Below are 18929 nucleotides of genomic sequence, written 5' to 3'. Positions count from 1 at the left end.
AACCATCCCTCCACTACCATCTACCCACCAACCCAACCATCCCTCCACTACCATCTACCCACCAACCCAACCATCCCTCCACTACCATCTACCCACCAACCCAACCATCCCTCCACTACCATCTACTACCACCCCAACCCAACCATCCCCACCAACCCAACCATCCACTACCATCTACCCACCAACCCAACCATCCCTCCACTACCATCTACCCACCAACCCAACCATCCCTCCACTATCCATCTACCCACCAACCCAACCATCCCTCCACTACCCATCTACCCACCATCTACCCAACCATCCCTCCACTACCATCTACCCACCAACCCAACCATCCCTCCACTACCATCTACCCACCAACCCAACCATCCCTCCACTACCATCTACCCACCAACCCAACCATCCCTCCACTACCATCTACCCACCAACCCAACCATCCCTCCACTACCATCTACCCACCAACCCAACCATCCCTCCACTACCATCTACCCACCAACCCAACCATCCCTCCACTACCATCTACCCACCAACCCAACCATCCCTCCACTACCATCTACCCACCAACCCAACCATCCCTCCACTACCATCTACCCACCAACCCAACCATCACCATCTACCCAACCATCCCTCCATCCCTCCACTACCATCTACCCACCAACCCAACCATCCCTCCACTACCATCTACCCACCAACCCAACCATCCCTCCACTACCATCTACCCACCAACCCAACCATCCCTCCACTACCATCTACCCACCAACCCAACCATCCCTCCACTACCATCTACCCACCAACCCAACCATCCCTCCACTACCATCTACCCACCAACCCAACCATCCCTCCACTACCATCTACCCACCAACCCAACCATCCCTCCACTACCATCTACCCACCAACCCAACCATCCCTCCACTACCATCTACCCACCAACCCAACCATCCCTCCACTACCATCTACCACCAACCCAACCATCCCTCCACTACCATCTACACCAACCCAACCATCCCTCCACTACCATCTACCCACCAACCCAACCATCCCTCCACTACCATCTACCCACCAACCCAACCATCCCTCCACTACCATCTACCCACCAACCCAACCATCCCTCCACTACCATCTACCCACCAACCCAACCATCCCTCCACTACCATCTACCCACCAACCCAACCATCCCTCCACTACCATCTACCCACCAACCCAACCATCCCTCCACTACCATCTACCCACCAACCCAACCATCCCTCCACTACCATCTACCCACCAACCCAACCATCCCTCCACTACCATCTACCCACCAACCCAACCATCCCTCCACTACCATCTACCCACCAACCCAACCATCCCTCCACTACCATCTACCCACCAACCCAACCATCCCTCCACTACCATCTACCCACCAACCCAACCATCCCTCCACTACCATCTACCCACCAACCCAACCATCCCTCCACTACCATCTACCCACCAACCCAACCATCCCTCCACTACCATCTACCCACCAACCCAACCATCCCTCCACTACCATCTACCCACCAACCCAACCATCCCTCCACTACCATCTACCCACCAACCCAACCATCCCTCCACTACCATCTACCCACCAACCCAACCATCCCTCCACTACCATCTACCCACCAACCCAACCATCCCTCCACTACCATCTACCCACCAACCCAACCATCCCTCCACTACCATCTACCCACCAACCCAACCATCCCTCCACTACCATCTACCCACCAACCCAACCATCCCTCCACTACCATCTACCCACCAACCCAACCATCCCTCCACTACCATCTACCCACCAACCCAACCATCCCTCCACTACCATCTACCCACCAACCCAACCATCCCTCCACTACCATCTACCCACCAACCCAACCATCCCTCCACTACCATCTACCCACCAACCCAACCATCCCTCCACTACCATCTACCCACCAACCCAACCATCCCTCCACTACCATCTACCCACCAACCCAACCATCCCTCCACTACCATCTACCCACCAACCCAACCATCCCTCCACTACCATCTACCCACCAACCCAACCATCCCTCCACTACCATCCCTCCACTACCATCTCCCCACCAACCCAACCCTCCCTCCACTACCATCTACCCACCAACCCAACCATCCCTCCACTACCATCTACCCACCAACCCAACCATCCCTCCACTACCATCTACCCACCAACCCAACCATCCCTCCACTACCATCTACCCACCAACCCAACCATCCCTCCACTACCATCTACCCACCAACCCAACCATCCCTCCACTACCATCTACCCACCAACCCAACCATCCCTCCACTACCATCTACCCACCAACCCAACCATCCCTCCACTACCATCTACCCACCAACCCAACCATCCCTCCACTACCATCTACCCACCAACCCAACCATCCCTCCACTACCATCTACCCACCAACCCAACCATCCCTCCACTACCATCTACCCACCAACCCAACCATCCCTCCACTACCATCTACCCACCAACCCAACCATCCCTCCACTACCATCTACCCACCAACCCAACCATCCCTCCACTACCATCTACCCACCAACCCAACCATCCCTCCACTACCATCTACCCACCAACCCAACCATCCCTCCACTACCATCTACCCACCAACCCAACCATCCCTCCACTACCATCTACCCACCAACCCAACCATCCCTCCACTACCATCTACCCACCAACCCAACCATCCCTCCACTACCATCTACCCACCAACCCAACCATCCCTCCACTACCATCTACCCACCAACCCAACCATCCCTCCACTACCATCTACCCACCAACCCAACCATCCCTCCACTACCATCTACCCACCAACCCAACCATCCCTCCACTACCATCTACCCACCAACCCAACCATCCCTCCACTACCATCTACCCACCAACCCAACCATCCCTCCACTACCATCTACCCACCAACCCAACCATCCCTCCACTACCATCTACCCACCAACCCAACCATCCCTCCACTACCATCTACCCACCAACCCAACCATCCCTCCACTACCATCTACCCACCAACCCAACCATCCCTCCACTACCATCTACCCACCAACCCAACCATCCCTCCACTACCATCTACCCACCAACCCAACCATCCCTCCACTACCATCTACCCACCAACCCAACCATCCCTCCACTACCATCTACCCACCAACCCAACCATCCCTCCACTACCATCTACCCACCAACCCAACCATCCCTCCACTACCATCTACCCACCAACCCAACCATCCCTCCACTACCATCTACCCACCAAACCCAACCAGCCCTCCACTACCATCTACCCACCAACCCAACCATCCCTCCACTACCATCTACCCACCAACCCAACCATCCCTCCACTACCATCTACCCACCAACCCAACCATCCCTCCACTACCATCTACCCACCAACCCAACCATCCCTCCACTACCATCTACCCACCAACCCAACCATCCCTCCACTACCATCTACCCACCAACCCAACCATCCCTCCACTACCATCTACCCACCAACCCAACCATCCCTCCACTACCATCTACCCACCAACCCAACCATCCCTCCACTACCATCTACCCACCAACCCAACCATCCCTCCACTACCATCTACCCACCAACCCAACCATCCCTCCACTACCATCTACCCACCAACCCAACCATCCCTCCACTACCATCTACCCACCAACCCAACCATCCCTCCACTACCATCTACCCACCAACCCAACCATCCCTCCACTACCATCTACCCACCAACCCAACCATCCCTCCACTACCATCTACCCACCAACCCAACCATCCCTCCACTACCATCTACCCACCAACCCAACCATCCCTCCACTACCATCTACCCACCAACCCAACCATCCCTCCACTACCATCTACCCACCAACCCAACCATCCCTCCACTACCATCTACCCACCAACCCAACCATCCCTCCACTACCATCTACCCACCAACCCAACCATCCCTCCACTACCATCTACCCACCAACCCAACCATCCCTCCACTACCATCTACCCACCAACCCAACCATCCCTCCACTACCATCTACCCACCAACCCAACCATCCCTCCACTACCATCTACCCACCAACCCAACCATCCCTCCACTACCATCTACCCACCAACCCAACCATCCCTCCACTACCATCTACCCACCAACCCAACCATCCCTCCACTACCATCTACCCACCAACCCAACCATCCCTCCACTACCATCTACCCACCAACCCAACCATCCCTCCACTACCATCTACCCACCAACCCAACCATCCCTCCACTACCATCTACCCACCAACCCAACCATCCCTCCACCATCTACCATCCCTCCACTACCACCAACCCAACCATCCCTCCACTACCCTCTACCCACCAACCCAACCATCCCTCCACTACCATCTACCCACCAACCCAACCATCCCTCCACTACCATCTACCCACCAACCCAACCATCCCTCCACTACCATCTACCCACCAACCCAACCATCCCTCCACTACCATCTACCCACCAACCCAACCATCCCTCCACTACCATCTACCCACCAACCCAACCATCCCTCCACTACCATCTACCCACCAACCCAACCATCCCTCCACTACCATCTACCCACCAACCCAACCATCCCTCCACTACCATCTACCCACCAACCCAACCATCCCTCCACTACCATCTACCCACCAACCCAACCATCCCTCCACTACCATCTACCCACCAACCCAACCATCCCTCCACTACCATCTACCCACCAACCCAACCATCCCTCCACTACCATCTACCCACCAACCCAACCATCCCTCCACTACCATCTACCCACCAACCCAACCATCCCTCCACTACCATCTACCCACCAACCCAACCATCCCTCCACTACCATCTACCCACCAACCCAACCATCCCTCCACGACCCTCTACCCACCCCACCAACCATCCCTCCACTACCATCTACCCACCAACCCAACCATCCCTCCACTACCATCTACCCACCAACCCAACCATCCCTCCACTACCATCTACCCACCAACCCAACCATCCCTCCACTACCATCTACCCACCAACCCAACCATCCCTCCACTACCATCTACCCACCAACCCAACCATCCCTCCACTACCATCTACCCACCAACCCAACCCCCACCATCCCTCCACTACCATCTACCCACCAACCCAACCATCCCTCCACTACCATCTACCCACCAACCCAACCATCCCTCCACTACCATCTACCCACCAACCCAACCATCCCTCCACTACCATCTACCCACCAACCCAACCATCCCTCCACTACCATCTACCCACCAACCCAACCATCCCTCCACTACCATCTACCCACCAACCCAACCATCCCTCCACTACCATCTACCCACCAACCCAACCATCCCTCCACTACCATCTACCCACCAACCCAACCATCCCTCCACTACCATCTACCCACCAACCCAACCATCCCTCCACTACCATCTACCCACCAACCCAACCATCCCTCCACTACCATCTACCCACCAACCCAACCATCCCTCCACTACCATCTACCCACCAACCCAACCATCCCTCCACTACCATCTACCCACCAACCCAACCATCCCTCCACTACCATCTACCCACCAACCCAACCATCCCTCCACTACCATCTACCCACCAACCCAACCATCCCTCCACTACCATCTACCCACCAACCCAACCATCCCTCCACTACCATCTACCCACCAACCCAACCATCCCTCCACTACCATCTACCCACCAACCCAACCATCCCTCCACTACCATCTACCCACCAACCCAACCATCCCTCCACTACCATCTACCCACCAACCCAACCATCCCTCCACTACCATCTACCCACCAACCCAACCATCCCTCCACTACCATCTACCCACCAACCCAACCATCCCTCCACTACCATCTACCCACCAACCCAACCATCCCTCCACTACCATCTACCCACCAACCCAACCATCCCTCCACTACCATCTACCCACCAACCCAACCATCCCTCCACTACCATCTACCCACCAACCCAACCATCCCTCCACTACCATCTACCCACCAACCCAACCATCCCTCCACTACCATCTACCCACCAACCCAACCATCCCTCCACTACCATCTACCCACCAACCCAACCATCCCTCCACTACCATCTACCCACCAACCCAACCATCCCTCCACTACCATCTACCCACCAACCCAACCATCCCTCCACTACCATCTACCCACCAACCCAACCATCCCTCCACTACCATCTACCCACCAACCCAACCATCCCTCCACTACCATCTACCCACCAACCCAACCATCCCTCCACTACCATCTACCCACCAACCCAACCATCCCTCCACTACCATCTACCCACCAACCCAACCATCCCTCCACTACCATCTACCCACCAACCCAACCATCCCTCCACTACCATCTACCCACCAACCCAACCATCCCTCCACTACCATCTACCCACCAACCCAACCATCCCTCCACTACCATCTACCCACCAACCCAACCATCCCTCCACTACCATCTACCCACCAACCCAACCATCCCTCCACTACCATCTACCCACCAACCCAACCATCCCTCCACTACCATCTACCCACCAACCCAACCATCCCTCCACTACCATCTACCCACCAACCCAACCATCCCTCCACTACCATCTACCCACCAACCCAACCATCCCTCCACTACCATCTACCCACCAACCCAACCATCCCTCCACTACCATCTACCCACCAACCCAACCATCCCTCCACTACCATCTACCCACCAACCCAACCAACCCACCACAACCATAAACCCAACAACCCAATCCATACCCTACCCACTACTACATCTACCCACCAACCCAACCATCCCTCCACTACCATCTACCCACCAACCCAACCATCCCTAGACTACCATCTACCCACCAACCCAACCATCCCTCCACTACCATCTACCCACCAACCCAACCATCCCTCCACTACCATCTACCCACCAACCCAACCATCCCTCCACTACCATCTACTCACATGCCCAACCATCCCTCCACTACCATCTACCCACCAACCCAACCATCCCTCCACTACCATCTACCCACCAACCCAACCATCCCTCCACTACCATCTACCCACCAACCCAACCATCCCTCCACTACCATCTACCCACCAACCCAACCATCCCTCCACTACCATCTACCCACCAACCCAACCATCCCTCCACTACCATCTACCCACCAACCCAACCATCCCTCCACTACCATCTACCCACCAACCCAACCATCCCTCCACTACCATCTACCCACCAACCCAACCATCCCTCCACTACCATCTACCCACCAACCCAACCATCCCTAGACTACCATCTACCCACCAACCCAACCATCCCTCCACTACCATCTACCCACCAACCCAACCATCCCTCCACTACCATCTACTCACCTACCCAACCATCCCTCCACTACCATCTACCCACCAACCCAACCATCCCTCCACTACCATCTACCCACCAACCCAACCATCCCTCCACTACCATCTACTCACCTACCCAACCATCCCTCCACTACCATCTACCCACCAACCCAACCATCCCTCCACTACCATCTACTCACATGCCCAACCATCCCTCCACTACCATCTACCCACCAACCCAACCATCCCTCCACTACCATCTACCCACCAACCCAACCATCCCTCCACTACCATCTACTCACCTACCCAACCATCCCTCCACTACCATCTACCCACCAACCCAACCATCCCTCCACTACCATCTACTCACCTACCTAACCATCCCTCCACTACCATCTACCCACCAACCCAACCATCCCTCCACTACCATCTACTCACCTACCCAACCATCCCTCCACTACCATCTACCCACCAACCCAACCATCCCTCCACTACCATCTACCCACCAACCCAACCATCCCTCCACTACCATCTACTCACCTACCCAACCATCCCTCCACTACCATCTACCCACCAACCCAACCATCCCTCCACTACCATCTACCCACCAACCCAACCATCCCTCCACTACCATCTACTCACCTACCCAACCATCCCTCCACTACCATCTACCCACCAACCCAACCATCCCTCCACTACCATCTACTCACCTACCTAACCATCCCTCCACTACCATCTACCCACCAACCCAACCATCCCTCCACAACCATCTACCCACCAACCCAACCATCCCTCCACTACCATCTACCCACCAACCCAACCATCCCTCCACTACCATCTACCCATCATCTCACACATCTTGCCACAACCACCCACCTCTCCACAGCGAACCACCCCAGCAGCCACCCACCCCTCCACAACAAGACAACCCTCCAAAACTACCCACCCATCCACAACCACCCACCTTTCCACAACCACCCACCCCTCTACAACTATCCACCACTCCACAACCACCCACCTTTTCCACAACCACCCACCCCTCCATAACCACCCATCCCTCCATAACTACCTACCCCTCCACAACCACCCACCGCTCCACAACTATCCATAACTCCACAACTATCCACCCCTCCACAACCACCCATTCCACAACCACCTACCACTCTATATCCAACCACCCCTCCACAACTTTCCACCCCTAAACAACTACCCACACCTCCACAATCACCAACCCTTCCATAACCAGTAACCCCTCCCCAGCCACCCGCCCCTCCACAACTACTCATTCCACAGCCACTTTTCCCTCCACATCCAGCCACACCTCCAAAACTATCCACCCGTCAACATCCTTCCACGCCTCAACAACTACCCACACATCCACAACCACCCACCCCTCCACAACTACCAACCCCTCCACAACCACCAACCCCTCCACAACTAATTCCACAGCCACCTACCGCTCCGCAACCATCCATCCCTCCACAAATACCCACCCCTCCACAATTACCCACCCTTACACAACCACCTACCCCTCCACAACTACCCACCCGTACACAACCACCCATTTATCGACAACTACCCACCCCGCCACAATTATCACCTCTTCACAACCGCCCACCTACCTCTCCACAACAACCCACTTCTCCACAACCACCCACCTCTCCTCAGCCACCCACCTCTCTACAACCACCAATCTCTCCACAACCACCAATCTCTCCACAACCACCAACCTCACCACAACTACCAACATTCCACAACCACCCACCACTCCAAAACGAATAACCCACCTCTCCACAACAACCCAACTCTCCAGAACCTCCCACCTCTCCACACCCACCCACATCTCCACAACCACCCACCTCTCCACAGCCACCCACCTCTCTACAACCACCAACCTCTCCACAACCACCAATCTCTCCACAACTACCAACATTTCCACAACCACCCACCCTTCCACGATCAACAACCCACCTATCCACAACAACCCAACTCTCCAGAACCACCCTCCCACCTCTTCACAACCACCCACCTCTCCACAGCCACCCACCTCTCTACAACCACCAACCTCTCCACAACCACCAATCTCTCCACAACTACCAACATTTCCACAACCACCCACCCTTCCACGATCAACAACCCACCTATCCACAACAACCCACCTCTAAACACCCACGCACTTCTCTACAACCACCAGCCTCTCCACAACCACCCACCCGTCCACAACCAGCAACCCACCTCTCCACAACAACCCAACTCTCCAGAACCACCCTCCCACCTCTTCACAACCACCCACCTCTCCACAGCCACCCACCTCTCTACAACCTCCAACCTCTCCACAACCACCAATCTCTCCACAACCAACACCCTCTCCACAACTACCAACATTTTCACAACCACCCACCCCTCTACAACCATCAGCCCACTTCTCTACAACAATCCACCTCTCCACAGCCACGCACCTCTCCACAACCACCACCCTCTCCTCAACTACCAACATCTCCACAACCACCTACCTCACCACATGAACCTACGTCTCCATAACCACGCACCTTTCCTCAACCACCAACCTATCCTCTACTACCAACCTCTCCACAACCAGCAACCTCCTCTCCACAACAAGCAACCTCCTCTCCACAACCACCCACCTCTCTAAAACCACCTACCTCTCCACAACTACCAACATATTCACAACTACCCACCTCTCCACAACCACCTACCTCTCCACAACCACCCACCTCTCCACAACCACCTACCTCTCCACAACCACCTACCTACCTCTCCACAATCACCCACCTCTTCACAACCACCTACCTCTCCACATCCAGCTACCTCTCCACAACCACTCACCTCTCCTCAACCACCAACCTCTCCACAACCAGCAAAATCTCCACAACCACTCACCTCTCCACAACCACCCACCTCTCAACATCTATCCACCTCTCCACAACGACCCACCTCTCAAAATCTATCCACCTCTCCACAACCACCCACCTCTCCACAACCACCCACCTCTCCACAACCACCCACCTCTCCACAATCGCCCACCTCTCAACAACTATCCACCTCTCCACAACCACCCACCTCTCCACAAGCACCCACCTCTCCACAACCACCTACCTCTCCACAACCACCCACCTCTCCTCAACCACCAACCTATCCCTACCACCAACCTCTCCACAACCAGCAACCTCCTCTCCACAACTAGCAACCTCCTCTCCGCAACCACCCGCCTCTCAACAACTATCCACCTCTCCACAACCACCCACCTCTCCACAACCACCCGCCTCTCAACAACTACCCATCTCTCCACAACCACCCACCTCTCCACAACCACCCGCCTCTCAACAACTACCCATCTCTCCACAACCACCCACCTCTCCACAACCACCCGCCTCTCAACAACTACCCATCTCTCCACAACCACCCACCTCTCCACAACCACCCGCCTCTCAACAACTACCCATCTCTCCACAACCACCGACCTCTCCACAACTACTCACCTCTCTTCAGTAACCCAGCCTTCCACAACAACCCACCATTCCTTAACCATTCACCCCTCCACAACTACCCAGCCTTCTGCAACCACACATGATTCCACAGTCATCACCACCCTACCCTCCACAACCAGCCTCTCACCATCTTTTGCTGCACAACCAACCAATCACCTACTACGTTTCCCTGTAAAACATATCAGCCCTCCCCAACTACCTATCCCTCCACAACTAGCCGCTACCCCTACCCTCCTCAACGAACCTCCCCCCAGCACATTACACTTCACAACCCACCAGTCTCTGGCTACCCATTATTCCACAAATGCTCATCAGTCACCACAGCTACCCTCCATTATCACAATCACCTTTAACAACCACCCACTATTATCACTCTCCATTACTACAACCACCTTCCTGTCTACACCACTATCACAACAGCCCTACACACGTTTGGTAGCGCCCATTGTTTCCTAAATTAGGACACCTGCTGTTCTTCTTCATCTAGCAGCAAGTAGGTACCTGGGTGTTAGTCGACTGGTAAGGGTCTCATCCTGGGGACAAAATTAACCCAAATTGATCGAAATGCTCTGCATAACCAAGGGACTTTCTATATAGTATGTCACTGATGTCAGCTTGGGATGTGTAAATTGTATCACGTACTTGTAGAAATAAAGAGCATTATTATTATTATTATTATTATTATTATTATTATTATTATTATTATTATTATTATTATTATCATTATTATTATTATTGTTATTATTATTATTATTATTATTATTGTTATTATTATTATTATTATTATTATTATTATTATTATTATTATTGTTATTGATATTTTTAAGTATTTGTATTTTGAATGTGTGTGTGTGTGTGTGTGTGTGTGTGTGTGTGTGTGTGTGTGTGTGTGTGTGTGTGTGTGTGTGTGTGTGTGTGTGTGTGTGTGTGTAGAGAGAGAGAGATAGAGAGAGAATAATTGAACTTTATGAGGTGTAATTGTTGGATACTGAAGGTCCAGGTGTGATGTAGTGAAAGTATAGTGAATGTGTAGTGTGAGACAGGTGTAATGTTGTGAAAGTATAGTGTAATGTAAGAATAGTGTAGTGAAGTGTAGTAAACTGTAGAGTAGGTATACTGTAGTGAAGATGTGGTGCAGAGTAGTGAAGGTGTGGTGCAGAGTAGTGAAGGTGTGGTGCAGAGTAGTGAAGGTGTGGTGCAGAGTAGTGAAGGTGTGGTGCAGAGTAGTGAAGACATCGTGTGAGGTGGTGTAGTGAAGGTGTAGTGTGGTGTAGTGAAGGTGTAGTGTGGTGTAGTGAAGGTGTAGTATGGTGTAGTGAAGGTGTAGTTTGGTGTAGTGAAGGTGTAGTGTGGTGTAGTGAAGGTGTAGTGTGGTGTAGTGAAGGTGTAGTGTGGTGTAGTGAAGGTGTAGTGTGGTGTAGTGAAGGTGTAGTGTGGTGTAGTGAAGGTGTAGTGTGGTGTAGTGAAGGTGTAGTGTGGTGTAGTGAAGGTGTAGTGTGGTGTAGTGAAGGTGTAGTGTGGTGTAGTGAAGTGGTAGTGTGGTGTAGTGAAGGTGTAGTGTGGTGTGGTGTAGGTGTGGTGTGATGTAGGTGTAGTGTGGTGTAAATGTAATGTTGTGTAGGCGTAATGTGATGTAGGTGTAGTGTAGTGTACGTGTAATGTGGTGTAGGTGTAGTGTGATGTAGGTGTAGTGTGCAGTAGGTGTAGTGTGATGAATTCATAATGTGATGTAGGTGTAGTGTGGTGCTGGTGTAGTGTGATGTAGGTGTAGTGTGGTGTAGGTGTAGTGTGGTGTAGGTGTAGTGTTGTGTAGGTGTAGTGTTGTGTAGGTGTAGTGTGGTGTAGGTGTAGTGTTGTGTAGGTGTAGTGTTGTGTAGGTGTAGTGTTGTGTAGGTGTAGTGTGGTGTAGGTGTAGTGTTGTGTAGGTGTAGTGTTGTGTAGGTGTAGTGTTTTGTAGGTGTAGTGTTGTGTAGGTGTAGTGTGGTGTAGTGAAGTAGAAGTGTGGTGCAGTGAAGGTGTAGTGTGGTGTAGGTGTGGTGTGATGTAGGTGTAGTGTGGTGTAAGTGTAATGTGGTGTAGGCGTAATGTGATGTAGGTGTAGTGTGGTGTACGTGTAATGTGGTGTAGGTGTAGTGTGATGTAGGTGTAGTGTGCAGTAGGTGTAGTGTGATGTAGGCATAATGTGATGTAGGTGTAGTGTGGTGTTGGTGTAGTGTGATGTAGGTGTAGTGTGGTGTAAGTGTAGTGTGGTGTAGGTGTAGTGTTGTGTAGGTGTAGTGTGGTGTAGGTGTAGTGTTGTGTAGGTGTAGTGTTGTGTAGGTTTAGTGTTGTGTAGGTGTAGTGTTGTGTAGGTGTAGTGTGGTGTAGGTGTAGTGTTGTGTAGGTGTAGTGTGGTGTAGGTGTAGTGTTGTGTAGGTGTAGTGTGGTGTAGGTGTAGTGTGGTGTAGGTGTAGTGTGATGTAGGCATAATGTGATGTAGGTGTAGTGTGGTGTAGGTGTAGTGTGATGTAGGTGTAGTGTGGTGGTGTAGGTGTAGTGTGGTGTAGGTGTAGTGTGTAGGTGTAGTGTGGTGTAGGTGTAGTGTTGTGTAGGTGTAGTGTGGTGTAGGTGTAGTGTGGTGGTGTAGGTGTAGTGTGGTGTAGGTGTAGTGTGGTGGTGTAGGTGTAGTGTTGTGTAGGTGTAGTGTGGTGTAGGTGTAGTGTGGTGTAGGTGTAGTGTGGTGTAGGTGTAGTGTGGTGGGAATATGTGTCGTGGCGACACAGTTTGTGCCAACACTGCAGACTTGAAATAACTTCTTACCAGAATGGCAGGCACAGTAGACGTTTCAAAATAGCCCCACTGAAAAGCAGTTTGAAAACAATGATTTTAATATACTGTTTTTGTTAATAAGCGGTAAACATATAGGATGAACTGGACGCACAATTGATACATTGCTCTTGAAGATGACAGGTAATGCATGTTGACACTTTTCCTGTATACATGTGTACTAGTACATTCAGAAAGGATATAAGTAAGTATTGGTTTGGTAATAAGGTAGTTGATGAGTGGAACAGTCTGCCTAGTAGGGTTAATGAAGCTTGAACCTTGGGTAGTTTCAAGTTTAGGTTGGACAGATATATGAATGTGAGGGGTTGGATTTGAATGGGAATTGCATGTGGGTAAATAGATTTGTCAGAGCTTATTGTTAGGGTAACACTGAAAGTGGGTTGGGCAAATGTTCTGTTAATGGGTTGGTATTGTAAAGAACCTGCCGAGTATGGGCCAAAAGGCCTACTGCAGTGTTCCTCCTTTCTTATGTTCTTAGGTTCTTATGTAATGCTTGAGAAAACCGACAAGTTGAAAAAGGAGACACTTGTGAAACATTTGGAAATCCAGTCAGTGGCTTCTTCAGTGGAATACAGAGAAAAACTGTAAATGAGGTAATCAGTCCCTCTGCCTGGAGTCGATTTGTTCAATTCATCAACTTTGAGAAAAGTACAGCATATACTCAGAGAAGTGGCTTATGTACTGCAATCAGGTGACTAGAAGCAGGAAGACGCGGAGTCACTATTGGACAAATCCACTAATGTAAGTATGTCATGCCTACTGGTCAGGCAAGCGTAGAAGAATTCCCTGTATCTAGATCCCAGGATGCTGCAGTGTCTGATAGATATGCTGCAATGGCTTAGGAGACCTACAAGTTGACTAAGTCACTGGCTGACGAAAACTTTCCACAATAAAGATTTCCAGATGTTGCACAAGCGTCTCATTCTTCAGTGCAGTCAGTGCATAATGTATTTTCTTTCACCTTCACTGTTACGAAAAATGTGTCTCATACTGAACCATTATTAAGTTAAATTTAAAAATGATTGGGAACCCTTTCTTTAATCTTCCTCCTCCTCCTCTCCTCCATACCTACAACCTTTTCCATCCTTCCCAGTCCTTCCTCTCCTTCCTTACCAGCGCTCTGGTCATACTTCATTCTTCAATCACTTAGTGAACGAAAAAGGTGCAGTGTGGTGGGTATGGAGTCGTATAGATGAAGTGAGTATGTTGTGGGTGTTATGATTGGTGTGGGTGTAGTGGTTGGTGTGGTTGTAGTGGTTGGTGTGGGTGTAGTGGTTGGTGTGGGTGTAGTGGTTGGTGTGGGTGTATTGGTTAGTGTGGGAGTAGTGGTTGGTGTGGGTGTAGTGGTTGGTGTGGGTGTAGTGTAGTGAGTGTGGGTTTAGTGTTGTGGGTGTAGTGTAGTGAGTGTGGGTTTAGTGTTGTGGGTGTTGAAGCTGAATGAGGTGTGTGGGTGTAGCGTGGTGGATATGGGCGTAGTGTGGAGAGTATGGGTGTGTAGTTGGTGGAGCTGTAGTGTGAACGGCGAGGGTGTGGTGTGGCAGGTGATGAAGAGTATGGTGGGTGTGTATACAGTGGTTAGTGTGGGTGCTGTGTGAATGGAGTAGGTACAGTGTTATGAGTGTGGGTCTTATATGGAGTGTGTGTGTGTGTTCTCACCTAGTTGTGGCTGCAGGGGTCGAGTCACAGCTCCAGGCCCCGCCTCTTCACTGGTCGCTACCAGGTCACTCTTCCTGCTCCCTGTGTATGGATCCTGCCTCCACTACATCACTTCCCAGACTATTCCACTTCCTGACAACTCTGTGACTGATGAAATACTTCGTAACATCCCTGTGATTCATCTGGGTATTCAACTTCCAACTGTGACCCCTTGTTGCTGTGTCGCATCTCTCGAACATCCTGTCTCTGTCCACCTTGTGTGTGGGGGGGGGAGGGTGGAGGAGTGAGTGTAGTGTGGAGTGCGTTGGTGTAATGTGGAGTGTCTTGGTGTTGTGCGAAGAGCGCGAGTGTAGTATGGTTGGTGTGAGTTAAGTTTAGAGGGTGTAGTGTGTAGGGTGTGGGTGTGGTGTGAAAGGTGTTGTAGTGTGGAGGGTATGAATATGGTATGGAGGGTGTGGGTTTAGTGTGAAGGGACTTCGTGTAGTAGGACGGGTGTGTATGTAGTTTAACAGTTGTGGATATAGAGTAGAGGGTATGGATGAAGTTTGGAGGGTATGGGTGTAATGTGGCAAGAGTGGGCGTAGTGTGGCAGGTGTGGATTCAATGTAACTGTTGTTGGTGGTGTGCCGAGGAAGTAGTTGTAGTTTAGAGGGCGTGGGCATAGTGTGGAGAGTGTGGTTGTAGTTAGGCAGGTGTTGTAGTGTGGAAGGTGTAGAAAAAGTGTGGAAGATGTGGGTATCATGTGGAGTGTGTGGGTGTAATGTGAAAGGTGTTCGTGTAGTGTGAAGGGGTTGGTTGAAGTGTGGATTCTGTGAGTTTGATGTGGATAGTGTACAGTAGGTGTTATGTGGGTTTATTTTGTAGAGTGTAATGTTTGGTGGGAGTGGACTTATTGTGAAGGTTGTGGTTGTAGCCTGGAGGTTGTGGGTGAAGCGTGAAGTATGTTAGGGGTAGACTCTGGGTATGTTCCTGCATCTCTCGCCACACTCCATCAATTTGATTGCTCTAAGGCCAGATGGTCCTGTAGGGACAAGTGAAGACGACCGGGACCACTTAAGATAAGTGTGCCTCCGAATATGCACGTGTACGAGACTACACAGGCGTATACGATGCCGACTTACTTGTACATATCTATACACATTGTGCTTACATACATGCACACCCTTATACAGCTGTTCACGATACGTACACACTTGTACAGGCTCCAAGAATTTCTCTTTAGCTCCATCAACCCCAGCACCAATAACTTTACCCACTTATACCTCATTCTTCCTTAAACCAAACCCATGAACAAGAATCAGGGAACCAGGATATCACAAGCCAGAAAATAAAGAGACACAAATTAAAACGCACTATATGGCATTCTAGTACAGGTGAAATGTCAAACAAAAGTCATCTAAAATTATAAATAGCATTGGCATTCCCAGACATCATAACTGTCATGGAGATTAAACTACATAACTGAGACGCATAACATATGCAATATTACCAGCTGGAGATCATATACCAAGAAAGAGGACTCTGAGGATCGTAAGGAGTACCGCTGTTAATAAGATAAAGTGGTTTGAAGATGAGAGGGATAAAGTGAGGTGGCAAATTTCAAGAGCACATCAACGGAATGCTTTATTGACTTTCAGGAACCACAGCAAAGATTTATATTTGTCTTTATATAAAGAATAACAAGGCCTTTCATGTAGAATGTAAACATCATGGAACCCACACCAAATAAAACATAGCAAAGGTTCGTAGGAAGGCTAGTCCTGAGACTAAGAAAAATGAGCTATGGGAGACTATAATTTTAATAATAATAATAATAATAATAATAATAATAATAATAATAATAATAATAATAATAATAATAATAATAATAGTAATAATAATAATAATAATAATAATAATAATAATAATAATAATATTCTTTATCTCTGCAAGTACATGTACAAGGTATACAGGCCTAGCTGACATCAGTCATACTACTACATAGAAAGCCCCTTGTTATGCAGAACATTTGGGGCAAATTAGGTCAGTTTTGTCCCCAGGATGCGACCCATACCAGTCGACTTACACCCAGGTATCTATTTTACTGATAGGTGAGCACAGACAGCAGGTGCCTTAAAGAAACACGTCCTAATATTTCCACCGTATTGGGGATTGAATCACGTACCTCAGAGTGTGAGCTGAGTTCTCTAGCAATCGAGCTACGGGGCACCCAGAAAAACTGTATCTTACCTAAGAAGATAAAAGGGCCAAGGGAAACAGGATAGCAATGTACAAGATACCCAGAGGACTTGCTAGTGAGGAGAGGGAAAATGATAGAGGAAATGGAGCGTAGTTGGAAGTAAAAGGTATACGCTATATGCAGCTTTAAGAACAAGTGTAATATAGCTCATGAGGTTAGGAAGATGTGAACCCAGTCACGGCAAGCTAAGTGGAACCAGAAGCCAAGAATCGACTCCCGAAACAACAAATAGGTGAAGGTAAATGTACATGATACCTAAACACGTGAATACACATACAGATGCATACAACTACACATATGAGTGAAAACCTAATTAGACACACGCTGAGTTTAATGTGAGCTTGGCAAGTACATCACCCAGACGAGTCTCGGGGATGTTACGACTTTCTTTTAGTGAAGGCATACTCTGTACATTATACGGATTCTAGAGTAGATACGATGCAGCCCATGAGGCTAAGAAGCACCTTCAACAGTCCACTGAAGTATATGGTGGAGCAAGGCACTGTAACACCACCATAGCAGCCACACCTGGATAAATACATGTACCACCTACCACTGATTTATTTAGAGAATAAATTCATGTTTAATGGCGCAACTAAACCCTGGGCCCGGCACTTTAGAACACTACATAATTGTAAACACTAAGAATCTTCACACTTGAGTTTAAACTCCGCTAGTTTCCTGCTGCAAGTGTGTATGACTTTTTTTTTTTTTTGCTTGACACTAGGACGTCTCACTATGACCAAATTTTCAGACAAGAATTTCAGTATAATTAAATTAACTTGACGCACTTTATAGCCAAGGAGGCAAAGGGCAGCAGCGTTACCCTCACGAGGGCTGGTGAGTGACTGTCACGGTGAGCCCAACCTAGGCACCAACCCACCTGCCCACCCAGGAGGTCGCCCTGGCACACGGCTCCTCTTAAAATATCGTCAAGACATCTTCTGCAATGCGCAGGAGTCTCACCAAAGCGCAAAAAAGAAAGATTCTTATATAACATGTAACCCAATTATCGTTCTAATAGGGTGTAGTAATATAAATTACTATAGTAAAATAAAGCTTTAAGTTTGGTGAAGTGTTCTTACGAGAGAGTGAGAGTCGGACGTCATCCAGGCGTAACTACTACTGTCAAGTGGCCCTTGCTCACCCGCCCATGCCCACCCGCCTGGGCCCACCCGCCCATGCCCAACCGCCCGTGCCCACCCGCCCGTGCCAACCACTCATCCCTGCCCAATCCCCCAAAGCACCAACTCCGCCCAGCACAAACCACGCTCCACCCCGCATAGCGCTTCACCCCGCCCCACCCCA

At 50.4% G+C, this 18929-nt stretch overlaps 1 protein-coding gene across 6 annotated transcripts in view; it reads right to left on the bottom strand.

Annotated features, from left to right (window-relative positions):
* The window catches only part of Ndg (Nidogen), a 211029-nt gene extending 192307 nt beyond the window's left edge, over window positions 1-18722 (bottom strand). For 2 of the 6 annotated variants that reach the window (XM_053782899.2, XM_070089511.1), the window contains exon 1: window positions 18413-18534. The gene's annotated coding sequence lies outside the window, so the exon portion shown is untranslated. Of the gene's footprint in view, window positions 1-13699; window positions 13727-18174; window positions 18323-18412; window positions 18535-18706 lie in introns of those variants that run through there. The other 4 variants (XM_070089510.1, XM_053782901.2, XM_053782900.2 and 1 more) reach the window with 4 other exon arrangements.
* Window positions 18723-18929: the final 207 nt, after the last annotated feature.

This window comes from Cherax quadricarinatus, chromosome 28 (assembly GCF_038502225.1).
Source record: "Cherax quadricarinatus isolate ZL_2023a chromosome 28, ASM3850222v1, whole genome shotgun sequence".
In the NCBI taxonomy this organism is placed as follows: domain Eukaryota; kingdom Metazoa; phylum Arthropoda; class Malacostraca; order Decapoda; family Parastacidae; genus Cherax; species Cherax quadricarinatus.
The sequence above is the reverse complement of the archived record's forward strand: the minus strand, read 5'-3'. Positions and strand labels throughout refer to the sequence as shown.